At 37.9% G+C, this 21,684-nt stretch overlaps 1 pseudogene; it reads left to right on the top strand.

Moving 5' to 3' along the window:
* Positions 1-20,553: 20,553 nt before the first annotated feature.
* Positions 20,554-21,393, top strand: LOC129485350 (uncharacterized; annotated as a pseudogene).
* The last annotated feature ends 291 nt before the right edge of the window (positions 21,394-21,684 follow it).

Genomic DNA, 21,684 nt, shown 5'->3' with positions numbered 1-21,684 from the left:
TGTTCTTGTATCCTATGTGACGGACTAACACTCCGAATCCAGCAACAGGGTTCTGGAATTCTATGTGAGGGACAAACATTCAGAATCCAGGAGCAGTGTTCTGGAATGCCCTGTGAGTGACAAACACGCATACCCAGCAGTAGTGTTCTGGAATCCTATGTGAGGGACAGAAACTCAGAACCCAGCCACTGTGTTCTGTAATCCTATCTGAGGTCAGAAATTTAGACACTCGTAGAAGTCTTCTGGGATCCTATGTGAGAAACAAACACTCAGTCCCCCTACACTGTGTTTTGGAATCCTATATGAGGGACAAACAATCAAACCCTCGTAGAAGTGTTCTGTAATCCTTTGTGAGGGACAAACACTCAGAACCCAGCAGCAGTGTTCTGCAATCCCTTGTGAAGGACAAACATTGAGAACCTCGTAGCAGTGTTCTGGAATCCTATGTGAGGGACAAACACTCAGAACCCAGCAGTAGTGTTCTGGAATCCTTTGTGAAGGACAAACACTCAGAACCCAGCAGTAGTGTTCTGGAATCCTTTGTGAAGGACAAAGACTAAGAACCCAGCAGCAGTGATCTGTAATCCTATGTGAGAGACAAACACTCAGAACCCAGCAGCAGGGTTTTGGAATCCCATGTGAGGGACAAACACTCAGAACCCAGTAGCAATGTTCAAAATCCTTTGGGACGGACAAACCTTCAGACCATTGTAGGTGTGTTCTCATATCCAATGTGAGGGACAAACACTCAGAACCCAGCATCAGTGTTCTAGAATCCTATGTGGGAGACAAACACGCAGAACCCAGCAACAGGGTTCAGGAATCCTATGTGAGGGACAAACACCTAAAACCCAGCAGCAGTGTTCTGGAATCCTTCGAGAGTGACAAATACTCAGAACCCAACCACTTTGTTCTGGAATTCTATCTGAGCGAGAATCCTTCAGAACCTACTAGCAGTGTTCTGGAATCATAAGTGACGGACAAACAGTCAGAACCCAGCAGCAGTGTTCTAGAACCCTTTCAGAGTGTCAAACATTCAGAACCTCATAGCAGTGTTTTGGATTCCTATGTGAGGGGCAAACAATCTGAACCCAGCAGCAGTGTTCTGGAATCCTTTGTAATGGAGAAATATTCAGACCCTTGTAGCAGTGTTCTGAAATCCTATGTGAGGGATGTACACTCAGACCCAGGAGTAGTGTTCTGGAATGCTATGTGAGAGAGACACATTCAGAACCCAACAGTGGTGTTCTGGAATCTTATCTGAGGGACAAACACTCAGAACCCAGCCACTGTGTTCTGGAATCCTATCTGAGGGACATTCAGTCACTTGTAGATGTCTTTTGTAATCCTATGTGAGGGACAAACACTCAGAACCCATCCATTCTGTTCTGGAATCCTATCTGAAGAACAAACATTCAGACAACCATAGATGTCTTCTGGAATCCTTTGTGAGGGACAAACCCTCAGAACCCGGTATCAGTGTTCTGGAATCCCTTGTGAAGGACAAACATTCAGAACCTCGTAGCAGTGTACTGGAATCCTATGTGAGGGAAAAACACTATGAACCCTGCAGCAGTGGTCTGGAATGCCATGTGTGGGACAAACACACAGAACACAGCAGCAGTGTTCTGGAATCGTATGTGAGGGACAAAAATTCTGAACCCAGCAGCAGTGCTCTGCAATCGTTTGTGAGGGACACTCAGAACCCAGCAGAAGTGTTCTGGAATCTTTTGTGAGGGAGAAACATTCATAATCTCGTAGCAGTGTTCTGGAATCATATGTGAGGGACAAACACTCAGAACCCAGCAGCAGTGTTCTGGAATCCTTTGAGAGGGAAAAACATTCAGAAACTCATAGCAGTGTTCTAGAATCCTACGTGAGGGACAAACACTCAGGACCCAGCATCAGTGTTCTGGAATCCTTTGAGAGGGACAAACACTCCAATACCAGCAGCTCTGCTCTGCAATCCTTTGTGAGGGACAAAGAAACAGAAACCAGCAGCAGTGTTCTGGAATCCAATGTTAGGGACAATCACTCAGAACCCAGCAGAAGTCTTCTGGAATCCTTTGTGAGAGACAAACATTCAGAACCTTGTATCAGTGTTCTAGAACCCTATGTGAAGGACAAACACTATGAACCCAACAGCAGTGTTCTGGAATCCTCTGTGAGAGGCAAACACTCAGAACACTGCAGCATTGTTTTAGACTCCTTTGTGAGGCACAAACATTCATACCCTCGAAGCAGTGATCTGGAATCCCATGTGAGGGACAAACACTGAGAACCCAGGTTCAGTGTTCTGCAATTCTTTGTGAGGGACAAAGATTAAGGCCCTCGTAGCAGTGTTCTGGAATTCTATGTGAGTGACAAAGACTGAGAACCCAGCAGCAGTGTCCTAGAATCCTTTTTGAGGGAGAAACATTCAGATCCTCGAAGCAGTGTTGTGGAATCCTGTGTGAAGGGCAAACACTCAGAACCCAGCATCAGTGTTCTGGAATCCTTTGAGAGGGACAAACACTCTGATACCAGCAGCTCTGCTCTGCAATCCTTTGTGAGGGACAAAGAAACAGAAACCAGCAGCAGTGTTCTGGAATCCAATGTTAGGGACAATCACTCAGAACCCAGCAGAAGTCTTCTGGTATCCTTTGTGAGGGACAAACATTCAGAACCTTGTAGCAGTGTTCTGGAATCCTATGTGAGGGCCAAACAATCAGAACGCAGCAGCAGTGTTCTGCAATCCTATGTGAGAGACAAACACTCCGAAATCAGCAAGAGTGTTCAAGAATCTTTTGTGAGGGACAAACATTCATACCCTCGAAGCAGTGTTATGGAATCCCATGTGAGGGACAAATCCTCAGAACTCAGCTTCAGTGTGCTGGAATTCTTTGTGATGGGCAAACATTCAGACCATCCTAGCAGTGTTCTGGAATCCTAGGTGAGTGACAAACACTCAGAACCAAGCAACAGTGTCCTAGAATCTCTTATGAGGGACAAACATTCAGACCCTCGAGGCAGTGTTCTGGAATCCTATGCGGGACATACACTCAGAGCCCAACAGCAGTGTTCTCGCATCCTGTGTGAGGGAGAAACACTCAGAAACCAGCAGCAGTGTTCTGGAATCCTATGTGAGGGAAAAACACTCAGAATCCCAGTAGCAGTGTTCTGGAATCCTACGTGTGGGACGAACACTCAAAACCCAGCAGCAGTGTTCTGGAATCCTATGTGAGGGAAAAACACTCAGAATCCCAGTAGCAGTGTTCTGGAATCCTACGTGTGGGACGAACACTCAAAACCCAGCAGCAGTGTTCTGGAATCCTTTGTGAGTGACAAACACTCAGAACCCAGCCACATTGTTCTGGACATCTATCTGAGGGACAAACATTCAGACACTCGTAGAAGTATTCTGTAATCCTTTGTGAGGGACAAACGTTCATAAACCAGCAGCAGTGCTATGTAATCCTTTGTGAGGGACAAACATACAGAACCCAGCAGCAGTGTTCTGGAATCCTATGTGAGGGACAATCACTCAGATCCCAGCAGCAGTGCTCTGGAATACTTTGTTAGGGGCAAACATTCAGAACCTTCTAGCTGTGTTATGGAACCTATGTGAGGGACAAACACTCAGAACCCAGCCACTGTGTTCTGGAATCTTATCTGAGAGACAAACATTCAGACACTCATAAAAGTGTTCTGTCATCCTTAGGGAGGGACACTCAGAACCCAGCAGCAGTGTTCTGGAATCCTATGTGAGGGACACTCAGAAACCAGCAGCAGTGTTCTATAATCATTTGTGAGGGACAAACATTCAGACCCTAAAAGCAGTGTTCTCCTATCATATGTGAGGGACAAACACTCAGAAAAAATCATCAGTGTTCTAGAATACTATGTGAGGTACAAACAGAACCCATCTAAAGTGTTCTGGAATCCTATGTGAGGGACAAACACTGAAAACCCAGCAGCAGTGGTAATAATATGAAAATCTTCTAAAGACATTACAGGAACATGAAAATGTAATTACTCACTAATTTGTAATGTTTTATGTAACCGGAACACATTTAACTGAAAATTGCTTTTATAGAATACTCAAGCGAGACTAAAAATATATTAACTAGTGGAGTAAGTCTTCAAATTGATAATCTGAACTATATAAGAGGAGAAACTTCAGGCACTAAAATATTTGAGATGCTACAAAATATTTATATAAACTATTATTTAACAATTTGTTTGTAGAGTGCTATACAGTAATCAATATAAAGGGCATCTCAAGTCTTTCTGTAGCTTTGACCACATTTACCTCCTAATTTTAATTATTAATATGTTGGAGCAGTGCATACAACTAGATTCTGATCTTCCTTTTTAATGAGTAAAAATATATCCTTTGAGACAGCATTAAAGAAAGGCACCTTGTATAAATTCAATGCCAAGAGACAAGATATTCTTGATTCTGAAGTCTTGTTCTTTTATAAAGCAATGTAATTAATAATAATAAGAAAAGCATGACTTAGATGTGGAGTCTATTTTAATCAAAAATTGTCTATAGATTTTGATGATAAACTGTAAAAATCTACTATATTTAGTTAGTTACAAAAAACTAGGTTGTGGGAACATCTTTGGTCAATAAAACACCCCTAACCAAATGCTGACAAGAAACAATGTTAGGTACCACCTTTCTTCTCTGCAGATGGCCTGAGATGTGTTAATTTGAAAGAATGCTTCCAAACCTGAGGTGACCCCTGAGAACAGCATAATCCACTGCTGTCTCCTACATCCAGTTTCTCAGTTTGTGCTCTTTTAATTTTGGGGGGAGGGAAGCCAGTCCTTTAAACCGATCTTCAGCATGATGGCAGAGCCAAGGAGTGTGGACAGGTGGCACGGTGTCTGACTTCGTTCCAGCAGCCACTTGGGCTTTCTCTGCGTCTTCTCTGCCCTAGGGATAGCACCACTATTGAAAACATGTCTTTGTGACATTCTCTATGCCAGGAGCTCCCAACACATTTTCCTTGAAACTGATGAAATGAATAAAAATCAACCAAGAGGTGTGCTGTTTGTTTCTGTTTCCTCCTTTCTGCAGCCCTTCTTGATCATCTAATATTTTTAAATACATTGTCGATTACCAAAAGGAGCATAAGGGGTATATTGATTTGTAGCAGATGTATTAATAGCCCAGCCCCTATTCCTTACCTGTAGCTGATGGGAAGAAAACCATTCTTAACACTCTACAAGGTCTCATCTCCAGAATTTGCACCTGTTTCTAGCTGAGGACTTTCTCTAGCAGCACGGGAGCTTGTTACTGGGCATGTAGTGGGAAGAAAAGGTGAGGGTAACTAAGAAGAATCTCCCTGGATTCAGTGATGTCATTCTGAGGCATGTTCCACATAGCTTCCCATAGAATTAAGCCCAGATATCTAACACAGGAACTTGCCTCTTAACACATGTGCTATTGGCTTTTCTATCTTTCCTGTTTTATTTTGTTCTCTCTTACTTGTCTCACTTTCGCTGTGTCCTAACTCCTGCTTTAAGAACACCCAAACAAATATATTCATTTATTTTTTTAAACTCTCAGAACACAGTTGATAGTTGAACTTGTAATATATTATAATCAGCTTGGATGCAACTCACAATGTCTAATTAAGATAACATTAAAAAAAACATATTGATTCATGTCCAAAGATTTTAAAAACCTAAGCGGCAGTGTCACAATTTCTTCTTTTGAGTTTACATGGTTTCTTAAATGCCTACAATTATTTTAAAGGAAGCCTTGTGTCTAGGAAAAATTGAGACATATGGAATAAATTACTAGCCCATTTCTCCTTGAAATCCATTAGATGCTTGATGATTTTTCACATATATTTCTGAATTGAAAAGCTAGTTGCAAATTATTTTTATAAACATATCCTTATGTAATATTTTGTTTTTAACAGTGAATTGAAGGTTTAAAGATTAAGTTATTCTATCCAGAGAATGAAGAGCAATTATTTCACAAGGAGAACATGTGTATGTTGACACATTTTAAAATCTAGATTTTAAAATAGGTCCCATATATTTTTGAGTCAATTAGAATATGTTTGTATCAGTCTGTCTACAGTTTTACACCTGCCAAAATGTACTTGAACTACAACAAGTACCTTGAACAATTTTGAAATTTATTATTCCTCTGAAACTGATTAAAAGAATTATGGTAGAGTGAAATTCTGATTGGCATAATTTGGGAGAGGAACTATCCCTTGGAGATCCACCTCTGCTGAGATAGTTTATAATGACTTTGAGACTTTTTGATTTACAAAATGTGTTATATAAAAAAATACTAAGACGATGACAGATAATACACAGGCTTTAATTAAAATTGTACTAAAATTAAATGTCTAAATAAATTAGAAGGGTACATGGTACATCTAATTGTATGTTTATATATTTTATTTGTGCATTTTATTCCTAGGGTTGCTTTTGCTTTAGTTTGTAAAACGTTCTTATTTTGATGATAATGTAGTATATACTAAATAAAGACAAATCAGGAAATAGAAAATGAAGAAGAAAACATTAGCTATTGTCAACCAAATAAAAATTGTGCAATCTCTAAGCACATGAACCATGTATTATTTGTACAGCATGTACAATGTTTATGCTTCACTGGGTGAGGTACAGACTGCAAAACATTTAACCTGGGACAAATAAGAAAATAAGGAAATTTTCACAATATATTAATATTATAGAAAATGTTGAACTTAACAGTTAAGATAAAAGTAGTGAAAAATGATAGTATTTAAGGAGGTCTAGAAAATTTAATCTATATCTGTAATGTGTGAGAAGTATTAGAATAATGCTTGTATTTCTGGATGGCATCAATTTCTATCGAGACTGGAAACATAATAGAAGTGAGGGAAAAGGAATTTAAATTGTGGATACTTGAGTTTTATACCTAGGAGTTCGAGAAATATATTTTGTTGCTATCAAAGCAGTTGGCACAAGAGTGTACAAAATTCCCTAATTGTGTCTATGTGGAGAAGACATAGACAAACAGAGAATAGCAAAACAGAAATAGCAAAAAAGCACAAATACATTTTACCTGTATTTTTACATAAAAGCCAATTAGAGTAGGAAAACATGAAATTTGTGTTTTATCAAAATTGTTCTCTTTCTTATAATATAGTTGATTATATTACTGGAAAAAAATTGAAGCATTGGTATGTTCACAAAAAAAAGTAAAATACAAGGTCAAAACCATGGGAATGCAGGGAGCAGACAAAATATACCTAAACACCTAAACTGATTTTGCCCTACGGACACGTACCAAAATGAATGAGTATGGATTCCTACTGTCATAGATTACATAGGACAGTAAAGAAATACATAGTTTATCTCAGGATAGGGCATCACCCAGGAGCTCCTCCCTAAAGCTAGGACCAAAATTTATAGCCTCAGTAGAAAGAAGAATCAGAGGTAAATTAGTCCCATTTCACATTCCCTGGAAATGGCAAATAAAAATGACTTGAGACTGGACAGTTTTAAAGAAACTCAATCATTAATGATTTACAGAAATTAATTTAAAAATTGTTTAAATGTGCAGTCCAAACATATGACCAAACACCTTTAGTCCAAGAATTAACATAATGTGGTCGCAGAACGGTGGTGCCTTTAGTAGACTCACAAAAAATTCAAATTCTCTTTGGCAAATTTTTTTCTTACTAATCCTCAAAAGTGCACAAAAATAATTTTCAAAGAAAAATAAATATTTGTCATTCAAAGGCATCTAAGTACACAAGGAAATGATATTCCACCATTTGAAAGGAAAGCAGAAAAAGAGTACAAACAGATCCACAAAGGTTCATTAGTAGAAATATCACTGTTAGATTATAGAGCACATTTGCTTTAAAAAAATTTAAAAAAAGAATATTTTAGGAGACTTAAAAATTGATGTAGCAAATTTGAAAAGTAGTTTGTATAGAAATATAGCATTTTAAATTAAAAACTCAAAAATGAACTCATCAGATTAGACATGGCCATGGTGAGAGTTAGTAAATATTTCAGAATGCATTACAGATAATTAAAAAAATGCAAAATGTGGACAGACTCATTAACAGACATGGAAGATACAGTGAGAAAGTGTAGCATGTTTTTAGTGAGGGTTCTCATAGAAGAAGGGAACCGGGAAGGGACAATATGTGATGGTATTTTGGCTGAAAGTTCTCTAGATTTTTGTAAGACACTAATCCACATATTCAAAAATTCAATGCATGTTAAGCAAGCTACAATGGAGATAAACCTACACCTATCTATCTCCTAGAGTAATAGTAAACAATCAGGAAGGGAAAAATATTTCGATTAGCACTAGAAAAATCAAATTACCTTTAAACATATTGAAATCTGAAAGAATGAAAGGTAAAATAAACAATATTATTTCTTAAGAATAATAATGCCATTCTGAAATTCTCAACCAAGAAAAATATTCATCAATCTATGGCTAAATAACATATTTAGAGACAAAAGCAAAACGCCACCAGAATTCCACTAAAGAAACTAAAAAGAAAGTCTGAAAACACGCTTCAGAAAGGTTGAAGTTCTGAAATCAAAGAATGAACAAAGAGCAAAATATATTGTAAACATACAGACAGATCTAAATAAAAAATTAAGTGTTGAAACAAAAAGATATTTAAAATTAGATAAGCACTGCAATATGTATGTTAGGAAGAAAATAATTAGGGCTGAAGTATTCAAAGACCCCTTAATTGTCAGACAAGAGCAGAAAGGTGAGTATGACTTTGCAACTTTTTTTTTTTTTTTTTTTTGGAAAGGAATCTCACTCACCCTTTCGCCCAGGCTGGAGTGCAGTGGCGCCATCTCGGCTCACTGCAACCTCTGCCTCCCAGGTTCAAGCAATTCTCCGGCCTCAACCTCCTGAGTAGCGGGGATTACAGCCATGTGCCACCATGCTTGACTACTTTTTGTATTTTTAGTAGAGACGGGGTTACACCATGTTGGTCAGTCTAGTCTCCAACTCCTGACCTCGTGATCCACACACCTTGGCCTCCCGAAGTGTTGAGATAACAGGCGTGAGCCACTGCGCGCGGCCGACTTTGGAACTTTAATTCACTGGCCATTATGCATTTCTCTGTTGTATCTATGAAAACAATAAAAATAAAAGTCATAATTTAAAAACAAGTAGACAGAAACCGATAGGAGAAAATGAGACTTTATATATATAACAAATTAATAAAACAAATTAAGTATAAATGATCACAATTAACTTAAACCTAAGTAGACAATGTTTTTGTTAAGATATAAAGATTGGCAAAATTAAAAAAATCCATCTCTATCATAGTTAGGAGAGGCAACTAATATATAAATTTACAGAAACTTTGAAGTTCAAACAATACAGATACTGTGTACATATGATATACATACAAACATACTACATGAATATAATTTTTTAAAAAGTTGCTATGTAGAAAAAATAGAATGTAAGAAACATTTATTAAAATAAGTTAGTCTAACAAGTGTGATAAAAGTTTTAAGTTATTAAGATGTGATGACTTAAATGTGCATTAGCCTGATACATATATACATATATACACACACACCACACACACACACACACACACACACATACATTTAGATAGTCAAATTATATAAAGCAAAAATATCAGAAAGAAGTGGATAAGCCCCCAAATCATTATAGGCATTTCAAACACATATCTTTCAGTAATAGATAAAAGAAAAAACTAAAAGAGTAAGTTTTAAAAGAAGCTAGTGGATTTTGAAAAGGGCAAATATTATATAAGGAACATGAATATTATAATTCATGTTATTTTCATGTTCATACAGAATACTTACAAAAATTAACATTTTTAGACCATACCACAAATTCAAACAATTTTCACGGAAATAACGTGACACAGAATATATTTCCTAAACAAACAACAATGAAGGTAGATAGCACTACAAAAAAGAAAGCTAGAAACATAAGTCTAATAATATTGGTTGGGAGCTATTTTAATGAGTATTGAAATAATTTAAAGGTGAATAGTCAATACAAATGAACCAAACACTTTTGTAAGGCCACCAAGATGCATGTGTAATGTGTAATGCCTCCTTTTATAAGCAGTAAATCTGTAACATCACCTGGGCTATTTCACAACTGCAAAGTGAATGTGAGAAGGAGAGAAACAGTGAGAGAGAGAGAGAGATAAAACCAGTAAAATAAACATAAAGAATGAAGGAAATAGCCAGGTGCCATGGTTCACGCCTGTAATCCCAGCACTTTGGGAGGCCGAGGCAGGTGGATCATCCGAGGTCAGGAGTTCAAGACCAGCCTGGTCCAACATAGTGAAACCCACTTTCTACTAAATATACAAAAATTAGCCTGGCATGGTGGCATGCAACTGTAATCCCAGCTACTTGGGAGGCCGAGGTGGGAGAATTGCTTGAACGTGGGGGATGGAGTTTGCAGTCAGTAGAGATCACGCTACTGCACTCCAGCTTGGGTGACAGAGCAAGGGCAGAGACATAACCAAAAAAGAGAATTTCAGACCAATATCCTTGATGAACATTGATGCAAAAATCCTCAATAAAATACTGGCAAACCGAATCCAGCAGCACATCAAAAAGCTTATCCACCATGATCAAGTGGGCTTCATCCCTGGGATGCAAGGCTGGTTCAACATACGCAAATCAATAAATGTAATCCAGCATATAAACAGAACCAAAGACAAAAACCACATGATTATCTCAATAGATGCAGAAAAGGCCTTTGACAAAATTCAACAACCCTTCATGCTAAAAACTCTCAATAAATTAGGTATTGATGGGACGTATCTCAAAATAAAAAGAGCTATCTACAACAAACCCACAGCCAATATCATACTGAATGGGCAAAAACTGGAAGCATTCCCTCTGAAAACTGGCACAAGACAGGGATGCCCTCTCTCACCGCTCCTATTCAACATAGTGCTGGAAGTTCTGGCCGGAGCAATCAGGCAGGAGAAGGAAATAAAGGGTATTCAATTAGGAAAAGAGGAAGTCAAATTGTCCCTGTTTGCAGATGACATGATTGTATATCTAGAAAACCCCATTGTCTCAGCCCAAAATCTCCTTAAGCTGATTAGCAACTTCAGCAAAGTCTCAGGATACAAAATTAATGTACAAAAATCAAAAGCATTCTTGTACACCAATAACAGACAAACAGAGAGCCAAATCATGAGTGAACTCCCATTCACAATTGCTTCAAAGAGAATAAAATACCTAGGAATCCAACTTACAAGGGATGTGAAGGACCTCTTCAAGGAGAACTACAAACCACTGCTCAATGAAATAAAAGAGGATACAAACAAATGGAAGAACATTCCATGCTCATGGGTTGGAAGAATCAATATCGTGAAAATGGCCATACTGCCCAAGGTAATTTATAGATTCAATGCCATCCCCATCAAGCTACCAATGACTTTCTTCACAGAATTGGAAAAAACTACTTTAAAGTTCATATGGAACCAAAAAAGAGCCCGCATCGCCAAGTCAATCCTAAGCCAAAAGAACAAAGCTGGAGGCATCACGCTACCTGACTTTAAACTATACTACAAGGCTACAGTAACCAAAACAGCATGGTACTGGTACCACAACAGAGACATAGATCAATGGAACAGAACAGAGCCCTCAGAAATGATGCCGCATAGCTACAACTATCTGATCTTTGACAAACCTGACAAAAACAAGAAATGGGGAAAGGATTCCCTATTTAATAAATGGTGCTGGGAAAACTGGCTAGCCATATGTAGAAAGCTGCAACTGGATCCCTTCCTTACACCTTATACAAAAATTAATTCAAGATGGATTAAAGACTTATATGTTAGACCTAAAACCATTAAAATCCTACAAGAAAACCTAGGTAATACCATTCAGGACATAGGCGTGGGCAAGGACTTCATGTCTAAAACACCAAAAGCAATGGCAACAAAAGCCAAAATCAACAAATGGGATCTCATTAAACTAAAGAGCTTCTGCACAGCAAAAGAAATTATCATCAGAGTGAACAGGCAACCTACACAATGGGAGAAAATTTTTGCAACCTACTCATCTGACAAAGGGCCAATATCCAGAATCTACAATGAACTCAAACAAATTTACAAGAAAAAAACAAACAACCCCATCAAAAAGTGGGCAGAGGACATGAACAGACACTTCTCCAAAGAAGACATTTATGCAGCCAAAAAACACATGAAGAAATGCTCCTCATCACTGGCCATCAGAGAAATGCAAATCAAAACCACAGTGAGATACCATCTCACACGAGTTAGAATGGCCATCATTAAAAAATCAGGAAACAACAGGTGCTGGAGAGGATGTGGAGAAATAGGAACACTTTTACACTGTTGGTGGGACTGTAAACTAGTTCAACCATTGTGGAAGTCAGTGTGGCCATTCCTCAGGGACCTCGAACTAGAAATACCATTTGACCCAGCCATCCCATTACTGGGTATATACCCAAAGGACTATAAATCATGCTGCTATAAAGACACATGCACACGTATGTTTATTGCGGCACTATTCACAATAGCAAAGAGTTGGAACCAACCCAAATGTCCAACAACGATAGACTGGATTAAGAAAATGTGGCACATATACACCATGGAATACTATGCAGCCATAAAAAATGATGAGTTCGTGTCCTTTGTAGGGACATGGATGAAACTGGAAACCATCATTCTCAGTAAACTATCGCAAGGACAAAAAACCAAGCACCGCATGTTCTCACTCATAGGAGGGAATTGAACAATGAGAACTCATGGACACAGGAAGGGGAACATCATACTCCGGGGACTGTTGTGGGGTGGGGGGAGGGGGGAGGGACAGCATTAGGAGATGCACCTAATGCTAAATGACGAGTTAATGGGTGCAGGAAATCAACATGGCACATGGATACATATGTAACAAACCTGCACATTGTGCACATGTACCCTAAAACCCTAAAGTATAATTAAAAAAAAAAAAAGAAAAAAAAAAAGATAAGATGTATGAGTACTTGGATCATGAAAAAAAAAAAGGAGGAAATAAGCAGAATTAAAGCAACTGAGTATGTATTTAAAAATGCAAAAGCTCACTTTTTCAGAAAAATATTAAAATATTAAATCTAACAAATATTTAAGACTGATGGAGAAAAATACAGAAAATGCACAAAAAACCAATTACCTGGAACGTGAAGGATACGAAACGTCAGCAGTTGTAGATTTTAAATAAGCAATGACTTTGAGTTCAACCATGATGGAGTATATTGAAAAGAATCTCTCAGAAAAAAAGAAAAAGAAAACTGTTATAAAGCTGTGTACAAAATGTTAAGCACTATTGAAGTCTTCCAATTCTACCAGTTATGGAGTTTTTGGTATTGGACTAACTTTGCTGAAAAGAAAAAAACAAAACGAAACAAAACCTGAAAACCTGGATAAAATAGCCTACCGCGGGCACTGGCAATGCAGCCAAGCAGGTACGAAATCTCTGCTACATTCTCTTTATCAGAACACGAAGCATTCATACACTTTTCTCACCCTCACTCTCACCTTTTAATCTTAGATCTACTATTAAATGTATTCAACGTTACTATCAATCCTTTGGTCAAAATTTCCTTTACTCACATTTTCTTGATGCACTTGGATAGACTGTTCAAGAAAGTGTGAGTAGTGAATTCCTCAAACTCTTGCATATTTAAAATTACATTTCTGAATCTTGATGCTTGAAGTGTAGCTTGGGTAATGGGTGGGCTTTAAGCCAATTTTGGCATGTAAGGGGTTGAGTTTATTAGGCATCAGCACCTCTGAAAATCGTGGGAATGCAGGCTTAATTTAAACACTATTCTAAATACTTGAAAGATATTATGTAATTCTTTAATAAACTCCTGTGTCTACAAATGGTTCAGATTAACTCAATATCCATAGTTAGACATCTATAAAATCAAGGCACTGTTATTTAGTGGAGACTTGCTGGCTATTCTATGAGAGGAGGTATCTCACCCTCTCATAAAAGTGTATCATATTACTCACAACCAGCCCTTCATATTCTATTCCTATTTTTGTATTTTAAAATATCTTTGAAACACTTGAATTCAAAGAGGGAATCTGAATAGTTTTTAAAATGTCAATGAAATGCCATTTCTTCATGCTTCAACAACTAAAAATTGACTAAAGTGCTTCTCTTCAAACTTTCTGGAACATTTTTTATCTAAATTCTAAGAACAATCGCAATAGGTTTTAACCACCAATGTGAGAATATTTTAAATGTTAGGGTAGAAAAAAATTTTAAATAGTTTTACAGGAATTTTTTTCATCATAGTGACGGTGTGCTAAATTTTTTTAAGTCAAATATTACTGTAGATATTTAAGTCAAGATTCTAAGAAGCTGTTCTAAAGTCCAAAATTTAGTTTCATATACATTGATATTACATATATATTTGCATATAAAATTAATATATGTGAGCCATATTTCAAATAGTTGAGAGATTATTATATCAAAGATTCTTGATTATATAAAATGCCAATTACTTATAGGCACACAAGCTTTAAATAATTACAAAGGCAGTTGTGGTTGATTCTACTCTTGCTACTGGCATTTATATGGACATAATATTATGGTCTGAAGAATATTTAGGGAAATTTATCCCTCATATGATCAGAAGAACAATGCAAGATAGTTCATATCTGAAAGGAAAATAATCTTTATATGGTTCTGAAAGCCAAAATCATTAACAACTTGGATAATAATTAGCCTAAAAATACACAAACATGCCCTCTTCCTAGCAGTAAGTACACATTGAAAACAGAATCAAAGCATGTGGCTACGTGCATGTTTCTATTTCAAGATGCAGAGCACTCTATTCCTCTTCTCTGCCCTTTCTAGATGGCACAGTTTCTCATGGATCTAAGTGCAGTCATAGGGTGGATTAGGGTGACCTGCCATTTGGATGCAACTGATCTCTATTTTGGAAGTCATTAAAGTAAAAATATATTTTTAAAAGACAATTTCAAATTTCAGTGCAAACTAGCATGGTTTCACCCCTTTTCCTTGTAATATTTTTTTCTAAGTTTGGAAAAGTAAGGTAGGCTTTAGTACGATTTTTAATCATAAGTTTTCAAAGTGAGACGCAAAATGGTGGCACCAACACATTTCAAGTCTGCTACATTTTGAATACACTTATTGGAGAAAAGATCTTCTCATCATTTTTCTCTTACAGGAAAGGAAATAACATGTACAGTTGACCCTTAAGCAACGCGGAGGTTGGGGTGCTGGCCCCCCTGCACAGTAGAAAATCCACTATAACTTTGACTCCCCCAAAACGTAACTACCAATAGCCCACTGTAGCCTTACAAATAACACAAGCAGTCAATTAACACATATTTAATATGCTATATGTCTTATATACTGTATTCTTAACAAATACGCCAGAGAAAAGGAAAAGAAAATCATAAGGAAAACACATTTACTAGTTATTAAATGGAAGTAGATGATCAAACAGGTCTTCATCCTCATCCTTTTCATGGGCAGGGTGTGGAGAAGGATATAGAATTGTTGGTTTTGCTAAGTGGACCTGCACAGTTCAAACCCCTGTGGTGCAAAGGCCAACTGTATAGCCATTGAATAGCAATTTATTTTTAGAAATTAACCTCAGTAAAATACTCGTAGAAGGATGCCAAAAAAAAAAATGAATAAGTATTTTTGGTTCATCTATTTCATCATTTCATTTCATTTCATTATTTCATTTCATTTCCTCATTTCCTTATTTCATTTCATTTCATCCTTTCATTTCATCATTTCATCTCATCCTTTCATCTCATCATTTCATTTCTTCATTTCATTTCATTCTTTCATTTCATCATTTCATCAATTCATCTCATTTCATTTCATCATTTCACTTCATCTCATTATTTCATCATTTCATCCCATGATTTCATTTCATCTCATGATTTCATTTCCTCTCATCATTTCATTTCATCTTTTCATCTCATCATTTCATTTCATCATTTCATTTCATCTTTTCATCTCATTTCATTTCATTTCATCATTTTATTTCATCAATTCATCATTTCATTTCATTTCATTTATTTCATCATTTCATCATTTCACTTCATTCCATCATTTCATTTCATATCATCATTTCATTTCATCATTTCATCTTTTCATTTCACCTCATCATTTCATCATTCACTACATCATTTCATTTCCTCATTTTGTCATTTCATTTCATCATTTCATTTCATTTCATCCTTTCATTTCATCATTTCCTCTCATCATTTCAATCTTTCATTTCATTATTTCATCATTTCATCATTTCATTTTATCATCTCACTTCATCTTATCATTTCATTTCATCTCATCATTTCATTTCATCTCATCATTTTATTTAAAGTCATCATTTCATTTCATCATCATTTCATCATTTCATTTCATTTCGTTTCATTATTTCATCATTTCATAATTTCACTTAATTTCCTCATTTCATTTCATTTCATCATTTCATATTATTTCTTCGTTTTCATGTTTTCATTTCATCATTTCACATCATTTCATTTCAGCATTTCATTGCATCATTTCATCATTTCATCATTTCATTTCATCATTCTATCATATCATTTCATTTCATCATTTCATCTCATCATTTCATCCTTTCATCATTTCATCTAATCATTTCATCTCATCATTTCATCACATCATATCACTTCATCATTTCACTCCATCTCATCATTTCATCATTTCATCTCATGATATCATTTCATCTCATCATTTCATCTCATGATTTCATCTGATCAATTCATTTCATCTTTCATCTCGTCCTTCATTTCATTTCATCATTTCTTTTCATCAATTCATCATTTCATTTCAATATTTCATCATTTCATCATTTTGTTTCATTTCAATCCATCATTTCATATCATTGCTTCATTTCTTCATTTCATCATTTCACTGCATTTCATTTCATTTCATTTCCTCATTTCATTTCACCATTTCATTTCATCATTCCATTTCATCATTTCATTTCATCATTTCATTTCATTTCATCATTTCATTTCATCTCATCATTTCACTTCATCTCATCATTTCATCACTTCATCTCATGATTTCATTTCATCTCATCATTTCATCTTTTCATCTCGTCATTCATTTCATTTCATTTCATCAATTCATTTCATTTCATTATTTCATCATTTCATATCATCATTTCATCATTTCACTTCATTTTATCATTTCATTCCATCATTTCATATCATTTCATTTCATCATTTCACCTCATCATTTCATCATTTCATCTCATTTCTCTTCATTTCATTTCATCATTTCATTTCATTTCCACATTTAATTTCACCATTTCATCATTTCATTTCATCATTCCATTTCATCATTTCATTTCATCATTTCATCTCATCATTTCATTTCATTATTTCACTTCATCTCATCATTTAATCATTTCATCTCATGATTTCATTTCATCTCATCATTTCATCTCATCATTTCATTTCATCTTTTCATCTTGTCATTTCATTTAATCATTTCATTTCATTTCATCTTTTTATCTTGTCATATCATTTCATTTCATCATTTTATTTCAAGTCATCATTTCATTTCATTATTTCATCATTTTATTTCATTTCATCATTTCATATCATTTCTTCATTTCATCATTTCATCATTTCATTTCATTTCATCATTGCACTTCATCATTTCATTTCATCATTTCATTTCATTTCCTCATTTAATTTCACCATTTCTTTTCATTATTTCATCATTCCATTTCATCATTTCATCATTTCATTTCCTCATTTCATCTCATCATTTCATTTCATCATTTCATTTCATCTTATCATTTCATTTCATCATTTCCTTTCATTTCACCATTTCATTTCATCTCATTTCATTTCATCATTTCATTTCATCATTTCATTTCATCATTTCACCATTGCATTTCCTCTCATCATTTCATCATTTTATTTCATCATTTCATTTCTTCATCATTTCATCATTTCGTTTCATCATTTCACCATTTCATTTCATTTCATCATTTCATTTCATTTCAGTGACACATGTGTTTAAGTGCTAACGTGATGCCCAGGAGACACCCTATTTCCCTTTGTAAAACACCTCCTTCAACAAAAGGCAACCTCTCACGGCTGGCTAAGTCTACAGGGATACCAGCCTCTCTTCAACCACCCAGTTTGATTTAGAACCCTAAACAGCACCTCAGTTTCATAAAAACCTAAAACATAAACACAACAATTGGTTGTAAGTGAGCCAGCAGTTTCTTGTCTCTTTCTCTGCTCAAGGCTTAAGGCCCTGTCTCCCCAACTATGTTCAGTGGAAGAAAAGATCCCCTGGACAAATAAGTTTGAGAACCGTTGTTGCAGGACTTCTCAGAACCTTTAAAACACAAATCCTTATCCACAGGGATCTTCAGGAGGGAGATGGCTGATGTAGCACAACTTTCTTTCACAGGAGCATCTTGCAAAATACAGTATCACATACAGAAAGGCTGCATTGAGTCTTTTTAAGGGCCTGGGCCTTGATGGGGGTGGGGTAGGGGCTCTTCAGATAGCATCTAATGAGTAGGAACATTCCGGTTGCTTTTTTTTTCCTTATTGGCAAAACTGTGTGTGCACCATGAAGGAAGCTGGTCTCCCTTATCCATATCAAAACTAAACCCAAATTAATCGGCTAAATTGGGACTCAACACCTCCAGTAGCCACGGGGAAGAAAGCCCCACCACACTTTAAAGTAGCTTACCTCATCATATTTGAGGAAAGCAAAACGCTTATGACCAGTATACTTCTAATAGAAGTCTACAGATAATGCTGTATGAAAATTATGTTTCCCAATCATAGCTGGCATAGTCCACATTTTGCATTACACTTTCCCCCCCTTTTTAAAGATTTAAACACAGGTCTTTTTCTCTTCTTTTTTAAAATTTTAATTATACAAACGGAGTCTCAGTATGTTGCCCAGGCTGGTCTTGAACTCCTGAGCTCAAGCGATACATCTGTCTCCGCCTCCCAATGTGCTGGGTTTACAGGCCTGAGACACTGTGCCCGGCCTTAAACACAAATATTAATTCATTCTTACAATTATCCTGAGGTTAGAGAAATGGAAGGGGAAGAAAAATGGCAAGCAGGTAGGCTGACTTCGGCTTCATTATTTGGAAGACAGTTTGCTCGGTTAAAACACATTACTGTCCACAAAGGCCAAGAAAACAGAAAAATACAGACCCATATAAATAGATTTTATATGACATAGCAGTTTGAATGGAGACTTTTTCAATGCAAATGACAAACAGCTGTGCTTGGGAATAAATGACAACGAATTTTTATATCTCATCAGCTGTCCTGAGAGCATGTCTCTACATCTCTACCTGCATTCTGGAATCAGCGAGAAAGCCAAAATGGACGACAAGACACTAGATCAGCCGTGTCCAACCCTTTGACTACAAGGACTTTTCCGCCTATCTGTGGTGGTGGGTAGCATGAAAATTATGCACAAACCTTTTTTTTTTTTCAAGCTCATCAGCTATGGTTAGCATTAGTGTATTTTATGTGTGGCCCAGGAGCATTCTTCTTCCAATGTGGCCCTGAGAAGCCAAAAGACTGGACACCTGTGCACTAGATCAAAAAGCTACTCCTTCTGGAAGCAACTGTAAAGAATTTCTGACATTATCTTGACATGAAAACCAATGGATAGTGAGACAGAATGCAAAATCTTCAAGAATTTTTCTTGTTTTTTTTTTTTTCTTTTGAGTCAAGGTCTTGCTCTGTGGCCCAGGCTGTAGTACACTGGTGACATCACAGCTAAGTGCAGGCTCAAGTGCTCCTCCCGCCTCAGCCACAGTAGTAGCTGGGACTACAGATGAGCACAAGCACCCCTGGTTAATATTTTATTATTTGTAGAGATGGGGTCTCACTATATTGTCCAGGTTGGTCTCAAACTCATTGACTCATGGGATCCAGGACAGGATAACAGGTGTGAGCCACCACACCTGGCCATGTGCATGAACTTTTAAGACAAACACAAGGTCCCACAAAAGTTAAGGTTTTCCCACCTAATTTCCAGGGGATCTTTTTGTGCAAGGATGAGAAGCCGTTAAAAGTACACAGACAACTCCAAAGATTCAAGACAGTTCATTCAGGTTGAGCCAGCCCACTGGGCAGACTGACTTTCAAGAAAGTCCCACCCATGACATACACCAGATGGCTCTCCAAGAATCTCTCCAGCCCTCAGGGTCCCTAAGGTACTGGACAGAGCCAGGAAAGCAAACCCATTTGCTTCTTCCTGCAGGAAACCCCTTGAGGTCAAAACCCCACAATCAGACGAGGATGGAGTGGCTCACCCTCAGTCAACAGGCCAGACTCAAGGTGGTATAATGTCTTAACCAAGGGTGTGGGCCTCCAGGTCTGACTCCCAATTCAGTGCTCCTTTAATAACCACTCTTTGTTAAATCTCCTTAAGAGGGGTTCCTGGCAAGTCAGTTCTCCCTCAGGCCTTCCGTTTCCTCACCTACAAGATGAGAGGGCTGGACCAGATGGAAATTCAGGGGTTAAGGGGATGTCCACGCGCAGCCCACTCTTCCCACGGGCCCCTCAAGCCTCCATCCAAGTTCCCACCATGCACCCGCCCCACAAATCCTGCCCAAGGTGAGGGCTGGTCCCAGGTCCTCCAGCTGCCTCATCAGCGAGTGCAGAAGAGAGAGGAAGCCACCAAGGTGGCGACTCGGGCTCAAGGATGAAACTCGGCCAGGAGTGAACTGGGGCGCGGAGGGAGGTGTCCGGGCCGCTCCTCGAGCCCAGCCTGTGTCCCCGACCCCCTTACCTCCACTGTCTGTATCTCCTGCTGGGTGAGGTCGTTGGGCACAGCGCACTTGGTGCGCAGCCCGAGAGGCTGCCGATAGAGATGCCGATGAGCTTCTGGAGCTGCTGGCACTGCTGCAGCGCCCGGCTGGCCGCGGCCCCTGCTCCTCCCTCCACGGGCGCCGCATCACCCCTGCCACCGCCCTCCTTCTCTCCCATGGTCGCGGCGCACAGCGCAGCTCTATGCAGGCCGCGGTGGCTGAGGCAGGGAGCCTGGGGCGCGGGCGCCTAGGCAAGGAACCCGCAAGCCGCAAGCCGGGAGAGCTGGACCAGGAGCGCCCCTCGCCACTGCCCGAACAAGGACGCCGGTAGAGCTGGCAGCCGAGTCTACCGCTCCTGCCCTCAGAGCCATGGCGGCAGGGGCAAAAAGCCGCGAAGGCCGGGGCAAAAAGCCGCGGAGGCCTGGGCAAAAAGCTGCAAAAAGCCGCAGCCGCGAGGTAAAAAGCCGCGGCGGCGGGGGCAAAAAGCCGCAAAAAGCCGCGGCGGCGGGGGTAAAAAACGGCAAAAAGCCGCGGCACATAATGAAATATTTCCTTAAAAAAGAAAAAAGCACAGTAATTAAAAGGAAATATAGTTAATATTTTTCTCTCCATTAAGCATGCCATTAACTGAGTAAAAAATCAAGCTGCAATATGTAAACTACATTTTCTAAAACCATAAAGAAAATAAGAAATGAAAAAGGATTTGGGAAAAACATCCAAAGCTACAGTCAACTACACAAAAAAAGCTTAGTCTCGTTAATCATTATGAAAATGCAATTGTAACTGAAATAAGATAAAACTACAATTCAAAGAGAAAGCCTAAAATTTCAACCCCCCCCAAAATTCTG

Source organism: Symphalangus syndactylus, chromosome 6 (assembly GCF_028878055.3).
Source record: "Symphalangus syndactylus isolate Jambi chromosome 6, NHGRI_mSymSyn1-v2.1_pri, whole genome shotgun sequence".
NCBI lineage: Eukaryota > Metazoa > Chordata > Mammalia > Primates > Hylobatidae > Symphalangus > Symphalangus syndactylus.
This window is presented reverse-complemented; position numbering and strand designations above follow the sequence as displayed.